General features: G+C 45.7%; 1 non-coding gene across 1 annotated transcript; it reads left to right on the plus strand.

The window, feature by feature from the left end:
- Positions 1 to 710: 710 nt before the first annotated feature.
- On the plus strand, positions 711 to 782 carry trnae-uuc (transfer RNA glutamic acid (anticodon UUC)). The gene has a single exon. It is a non-coding gene; the product is annotated as a tRNA-Glu (tRNA).
- Positions 783 to 8171: the final 7389 nt, after the last annotated feature.

The raw sequence follows: 8171 nt of genomic DNA on the forward strand, positions 1-8171 counted from the left end.
TAGATCAGAGTGGTGCTGGAAAAGCACAGCAGGTCAGACAGCTTGCGAGGAGCAGGAAAATCGCCGTTTCGGGCAAAAGCCCTTCATCAGGAATAGAGGCAGGACACTTCCAGGGTTGGCGAGATAAATTGGGGGGTGCTGGGCCGAAGGTAGCAAAGAGTACAATAGGTGAATGGGAGTGGGGACAGAGGTGACAGGTCAGAGAGGAGGATGGAGCGGATAGGTGGGAAGGGAGATTGGCAGGTAGGTCAGGTCATGAGGACAGCCCTGAGCTGGAAGGTTGGAACCGAGGTAAGGTGGGGGGAGGGGAAATGAGGAAACTGGTGAAGTCCACATTGATGTCCTTGGTTGAATGTATCCGAAACGGAAGTTGGGGCACTCCACCTCCAGGCATCGGGTGGGGAGTGAGCGGCGATGGAGGAGGCCCAGGACCTTCATGTCCTCGGCAGAGTAGGGGGGGGGGGGGGGTGTTGAAATGTTGGGCGATAGGGCGATGGGTTGATTGTTGCGGGTGTCCTGGAGATGTTCCTTCAAGCGCTGTGACTTGATTCTGCGAGGAGTCTCCAGTCTCCCCAATGTAGAGGAGACTGCATCGGGAGAAATGGATACAAGAAATGACATTGGTGGAAGCCTTCGTACTCCCCTGGCTCGGTTTCGATTTCCGGGCAGGGAAGCAATTTTCAGTTGAGCTGTCAAAGGGCTTCACCATCTCCCTGGTGGTCTAGTGGTTAGGATTCGGCGCTTTCACCGCCGCGGCCCGGGTTCGATTCCCGGTCAGGCAAGCAGTTTTCAGCCCGTATTTTGGCTACCCATTCTCCTTAAGTGCGCTGTACAGTTACTTATTGGTCTTCGTTGTCACTGGCTGCTGCAGTGTATCGTGGCTCGTTGAAATAGTGTCCTGATTCAGATTTGTTTGTATGTGTAGGGATAATTACTTCTGTAGCTAAGTACTTGGTTCGCGTGTGGTGTTTTCCTGTAGACTCTGTTTTGAATTTACCATTGACTGTTCGCTCTACTGTGACATCTAGAATTGGCACTTTGTTGTTTTTCTCCTCTTTTGTGAATTTTATGCCAGTAAGGATATTGTTGATGGTGTTGCAGCTTTCCTCTAATTTGTTTCATTTTTTGATGACAGACTGTTTCATGCGTATTTCGTTGATCTGTTTGTAGGGCTTGTTACTGAATATGAAGTGGGTGGTAAGACAGTTCCACGAGGTTGACAGTGCTATCTTTGCTGATGAAGTTGGTGCTGTGTTTGTGTCTTTGGTTCCTCAGGACATCAGGACATTATTTCAACGAGCCACTACACACTGCAGCACAGAGAAACTACGAAGAGTACAAGAGGAATACGTATATAGTGTATTTAAGGAGAACGGGTACCCAATAAACCCAGTCCGCCGATTTCTCAGTGATGCTTCCAAGCTGACTCTCAAAAATTCGGTTTGTCCTTCCGTTCTTTCCTGTTTGTTTTTTGTGGGATTTGTAAGCTTTCACAATCCTCTGACTGAGTATTGGAGTTGGGAAGTTATGTTGTGGCTGTAGAGGACATTGGTTAGACCAGTTTTGGAATATTGTGTGCAATTCTGGTCTCCCTCCTATCAGAAGGATATTGTGAAATTTGAAAGGGTTCTGAAGCACCAGTGGGTCCACAGAGGGGAAGAGGCCGTTTTGCTGCCCTGAGTGTGGGAAGGCCTTCAGTGATTCCTCTGCCCTGCTGACGCACCAGTTGGTCCACACCGGGGAAGGCTGTTCTCCGGCCCCAAGTGCGAGATGGCCTTCAGCAGTTCTTCCCACCTGCTGAGACACCAGTGGGTCCACACTGAGGAGAGGCTACTCTTCTGCCCCGAGTGCAGGAAGGGCTTTGCTCTTCCCTCCGACCTACTAGCCCATTGGTCAGATGTCGTTCAGTTGCCCTCAGTGCAGCAAGGCCTTCAGCAATTCCTCGGCCCTGCTGAGGCACGAGTCCATCCACACCGGGGAGAAGCCGTTCTCCTGCCCCGAATGTGGGAAGGTCTTGACCCGCTCCTCCACACTGTTAGAGCACCAGCTGGTCCACATGGGGGAAAGGGGGTTGGCGAGGCCATTCTGTTGCCCTGAGTGCGGGAAGGCCTTCAACAATTCCTCCTCCCTGCTGAAGCACCAGTGTGTCCACACCAGGGAGATGCCCTTCATTTGGCCTGAGTGTGGGAAGACGTTCATGTTTTCCTGCAACTTGCGGAAGCACCAGCGGGGGCACCAGTGCTCCCAGCAACCAGATCCTACCAATGACGCTGCCTTCGGTCACCCCCAGGACTGAACCTCCTGCAAGTTCTGACAGTGGGTGCAAGTAGCAGAGTAGGTGGGCTGTTTTTGTTTTCTGCTAGGCTGCAATTGCCTCCCCTACACCCAACAACGACAACCCCATGGTGACTCAGGGTTTGCACTGCTGCCTCATGGCACCAGGAACCCAGGAATAATTCCACCCTTGGGGGTCTGTGTGCAATTTATGGAGGGTAGGAAAATGGATCTGAGTAGGTTACTCTTCGCATGATCAGTGCAGATGTGTTGGGCTGAAGAACTTGTTTCCACATTGTAGGAGTTCTCCGATCCTTGGAGCTTTGCTTTCAGTGCACACTGCTGTTCATTGAGCCAGGGACTGCACATTGCCAATGAAATGATCCAGAGAAACCTAAGACCGCAAGACCATCGGAGCAGAAGTTCGTCCATTCGGCCCGTCGTGTCTACTTAGCCATTCGTTAGTGACAAATGTAGTGCAGATAAGATTAGCTACAGTGTGGAAACAGGCCATTTGTCCCAACAAGTCCACACCGACCCTCCGAAGAGTAACCCATCCAGACCCATTTCCTCTGACTAATGTACCTAACACTATGGGCAATTAAGCATGGCAAATCCACATAATCTGAAGATCTTTGGTTTATGGAAGAAAACAGGACCACCCAGAGAAAACCCACGCAGACACTGGGAGAATGTGCAAACTCCTCACAGACAGCCACCCAAGGCTGGAATCAAACCTGGGTACCCGGCACTGTGAGGCTGCAGTGGTAACAACTAAATATTGCAACCTGAAGTAGGCAAGCAGGAGGTTGGGAGAATACAGCAAGCCAGGCAGCACCAGAATGTGGAGTAGTCAGCGTTTTGGGTATGAACCCTTCTTCAGGACTGTAACGTTGACTCCTCTATGATAAACGATTTACGGGAATGTTACTGGGGGTTGGAGGATTTGAGCTACAGGGAGAGGCTGAATAGGCTGGGGCTGTTTTCACTGGAGCATCGGAGGCAGCGGATTGACGTAATAGAGGTTACAAAATCATGAGGGGCATGGACAGGGTAATAGACAAGGTCTTTTCCCTGGGGTGGGGGAGTCCAGAACTAGAGGGCATAGGTTTAGGGCAAGAGGCGAAATATATTAAAGGGACAAATTCTTCATGCAGAGGGTGGTACATATATGAAATGAGCTGCCAGCGTATATGGGCCAGGTGCTGTCAAATGGGAGTAGATTAATTTAGGATAGCGGGTCAGCATGGACAAGTTGGACCGAAGGGTCTGTTTCCATGCTGTACGTTTCTCTGACTACTGGTCCTGATGTAAGTTTAAAATAGAGTCCAAGTAACTTTGAATAGTTCAATCTTGTTGAGCTCACCTCCTAAAAAGTTTCAAATGAATCCCTCTGAGAGATACTGTTTAAACATGCTGAGTTGGACAAAGTATCCCATCAAGTTCAACACAAACCCAGAGTTGAAGAAGTAAGAAGTCAGAACACCAAGGGGACCAAAACTGATCACAATATTCCAGGTGCAGCCTCATCAACGTCCTGTATAACTACAACATAACTTGCCAACATCTATACTCAATTCCCTAATTGATGAAGGCCAGTGTGCTGAAACCTTTCTTCACTGCCTTGTGTACCGATGTAATCAGAATATAGGACCTACTTTAAACTGATGCACAATCCAGCTGCTGGGTGCCCAGAGGCAGAGTAGTGCTGCCTGAGTGTGCTGGGCACGTAAGCAAGAGGTCAATTGATCAAAACCGTGTGATGCTATTGCTCAATGTCTCTATAAGCTGCTTTCATTTGCAAAGGTGCTCTGTTCTGTATCTTGCCTTTGCATCTGCTTCCCAAAGCTTCTTCAGTGGAGGAATGGTAGTGGCATCAATCCCCCGGAGCTGGAGGAAGGTCTGAGCTTCAAGAAGCGGAGGGTGAAGCTGGAGACTGGATTTGCTCAAGGCTTGTATTTTTAACTCATTTAAATTGTACCTACTTAACGGGTCTATGGTTCACATTAAAACCGGAGGCTCATATCAGAGTGTTTATATTTAGCAGTAGTAGTTGGTAAAATGCACTCCCTGGAGGAGCACCCTCTATGATGCTGCATTTCTTGCCTTCTGCCCTTCCCCCATTTCTTATCTCCCAATTGATTTTATATTTTTTTTGGGTCAAATTTAATTTCATATTAATCAGACTTGGTATTCACTGTGTGCTATTAATTTGTTTCTTCGAAAATTGTAAGTCAAAATTAATGCTGTAATTTCATTTCTGATGTCAGAGTTTGACATTGAATGTGCAGGTGTGAATACCAGTAAGTTGTGAAAATAAATCAAGAACCTGTGGTTTTTAACAAAAAGAGAGGTTCACTGATATTCATGACATTGTCTCATTTGGGAGTGATGATTCAAATCTAACCAACAAACCGTTTCATGCAGTCACCCAATTTAATTAAAGTTTTCTTTAATTTAGTTAAAGAAAATAACTCTGGCAGGCTAAGATTTATGCAATCTACTTATAAGATAATGTCCATTGCTCGCAATATGGTCTCAACCACATTGGGGAAACTGGACGCCAACTAGCGGAAGGTTTCTGGGACCGACTGCCCTGTGGCTGAACGCTTTAACTCCCCCTCCCATTCCACCAAGGACATGCAAGTCCTGGGCCGCCTTCACTGCCAAACTCTTGCTACCCGACGCTTGTAGGAAAAACACCTCATCTTCTGCCTTGGGACCCTCCTACTACATGAGATCAATGTAGATTTCATCAGTTTCCTCATTTCCTCTCCCCCACCTTGTCCCAGATCCAACCTTCCAATTTGACACCGACCACTTGACCTGTCATACCTGTCCACCTTGCTTCTCACCTATTTGCTCCACCCTCATCTCTGACCGATCACCATCAATCCATACCTCCATCGACCTATTGCACTCCCAGCTGACTTCCCTCCAGCCCCACTTCCTTCCCATTTATCTCTCAGCCCCCTTGGACCATCCTTCATTCGTGATGAAGAGCTTATGCTCTAAACCAAGACTGTGATGAAGCAACATCCTCAACAAATAGGAAATAGCTCCCAAGTCAGATTTCATCCCCTCTTCTGTTTTCCAGTTCTTTCAGAAAGAAGAAATGTCTTTTTCTTCCACTAGAAAGCGGTCTTCCACTTTCCACTGTCTGAAATGTTATGCTACACCACTACTTCAGACACCTTTTAAGAATCCTTTCAACCTGTTTTTCTAACAATTGTGGAGGTGACCAAAAGCAAACATTTCACTCCTCCTCAATGCCCCATTTCTCCTCCTATGAGCCATTTTGTCATGTTGTCTATGTTACAAGCAGCCGAGTGCACTTGGTTTCTGAATCGAAATTTGGCCATTGAAGTGAACAGGATTAATATTTATCGATGGATAGCTGTGTTTGCACTAACTGTAATTGTCCACCAATATGATGTCTTTTGTTCCACCAAAACTGGAAACAATGATCTGTGTTTATATTGCAGTCGGATGTCGAAAATCATCCCAGCGATCTTCACGTTATTATAGTTTACTGAGGCCATAACAGCATTGCGAGGCAGTTTGATGTGACTAAAACTTAGATTGAAAGAATGTAGATTGATGAGAAGTAAAAATGGCAGAGTCTCTGGCCACAATTGATCTTTCTGGCTTGATTATATGATTGGCGGCTCTTCAAGAGCAACTTCCACTCCATCACTTCAACCAGCAAGAGGAGATAAGTGTGAACACAACATTCCAACTGTGACATATACGCATTGCTTCGATGTTATTGATCAAAATCCTGGAACTCGCTCCTGAACCTTTATTATAGACCACATCATATTTGTGAAGCAATTTAAGTGGCAGCTCACCATCACTTTTTCATGGACGGTTTGGGAAGAGTTTCTGGCAGAGCAAATGATATTCACATGTTATTGGAGACACTCTAATCGTATGGATAGATGAGTGGCTAACCAATGATATAGTAGGTATAGGGGCATGTTCAGGATCACAACTTGTAACTAGCAATGTGCCACAGGGATCTATGCTGCGGCCAAAATTATTTACATTATGGATATGAATTACTTGGATAAGTGAAGTGAATGTACTATTGCCAAGACTGCAGTAGAGACAGTTGATTGGAATGCAGGTGGTGAGGATGACATGGAGAGGGATATCGACAGGTTAAGCAAATGAGCAAAACCTTGGCCGATGGAATAGAATGTGGGAAAATGAGGTTGTGCACTTTGCCAGGAGGAAAAGTGCTGAATGTTAAATGGAGGAAGCTGCTGAATAGGAGGATTTGGATGCTCGTATCCATGAATACGTCATCCAGGTTCAGTGAGTAATAGGGAAGATAAATGGGATGTTGGTTTTTAAATGAAATATAACAGTAGGGAGGTTATAGTGAACCTAAATCAGACACCAATTAGGCCACAACTGAAAACTGGGAAGAGTTTTGGGCCTTTTAGCTAAGGTAAGATATACTGGTATTGGAGGCAGTCCAGAGAAGGTTGACCAGGATGCTATCAGGAATGGAAATAATGTCTTATGAGGAGAAATGAATTCGTTCGGTCTGTGGTTAATAGAAGTTAGAAGATTTCGAGGTAACCTTCTTGGCACAAACAAGATTCTGAGGAGGCGTGACAGGCCAGATGTAGGAAAGTTTACCCTTTTGGGTGAGTTTAAAACCAGAGGGAATAACCTGCAAATAAGGGAATGCATGTTTAGGACAGCTGTTGAGCCTGGATTGTTAAGTACATTCAAAACTAAGATACATTTTTTTTAAATCAGAAAGGGAACTGAGGATTATGGGGAAACAGCGGGAAAGTGAAGTTGATGTTTACCAGAACAATAGTGGGAGACAACATGCGATATCCATGAATGAATAAAGGAAAAGAGTCAGGAGAAAATTGTCATTGAAGGGAAGATTGGTATCTAGTGATAATGGTTGAGCAACCTACAGATCCAGGTCTTCTGAGAACACAAATTGAAATCCCATCATGGCTGCTGGTGGAATTTGTGTTCAACTAATAAAGAGATCTGGAAGTGAAAGTTTCTCTCTGTCCTGGCAACCAGGAAAACGTTATTCACTAAACTAATAAATTGCAGATGTTGGAGATCAGCAACAAAAGGCAAAATTGCTGGGGAAACGCAGCAGGTCTGGCAGTATCTGTGGAGAGAAACTAGTTAATGTTTTGAATCCAGCCAAGTTTTGAAGGACCACTGAACTCAAAGCAGTAACACTGTTGTCTCTTCATAGATGCTGCCAGAACTGTTGTGTTTCTCCTGAAACTGTCCTTTTTAGGGCAGGAAATCTACCATTCATGAACCCTGCATGCATGTATGCACGTGCGTGCACACACACACACACACACACACACACACACACACACACACACACACACACACACACACACACACACACACACACACACACACACACACACACACACACACACCTTGTGACTCCAGACCTACTATAATGTGGTTGACTCTCAACTGCCTTCTAGCTTGTAGTCACAATTACTCTGTCCAAGGGCCATGACGGACAATGAGCAAATGTTGGATGTGCTCGCAATCATCACATCCCATAAAATATTTTCTCATAACTGAAAAAAAAAACATAGATTAATGAAGGGCAGCCAAAAAAACTGCTATGGGAAAGTCATGCCCAACTAACCTGATTTGCTTGTAGTTATATGTTTTAAAATCCTCTTCAGAGAGGACATTGATTACCCCACTGTTGGAAGACTGCATGCAATTCTGGGCTCTCTGCTACAGGAAGGAGGTTGTGAAACTTGAAATAGTTCAGAAAACATTTACAAGGATGCTGCCAGGGTTGGAGGGTTTGAGCTACAGGAAGAGGCTGAATCGACTGGGTTCATTTTCCCGGAAGTTTTGAAGGGTGAGGGGTG

Source organism: Chiloscyllium plagiosum, unplaced genomic scaffold (genome assembly GCF_037043375.1).
Source record: "Chiloscyllium plagiosum isolate Xiang-an unplaced genomic scaffold, Cpla_swu_hap1 HiC_scaffold_27, whole genome shotgun sequence".
NCBI classification, from domain to species: Eukaryota; Metazoa; Chordata; class Chondrichthyes; order Orectolobiformes; family Hemiscylliidae; genus Chiloscyllium; species Chiloscyllium plagiosum.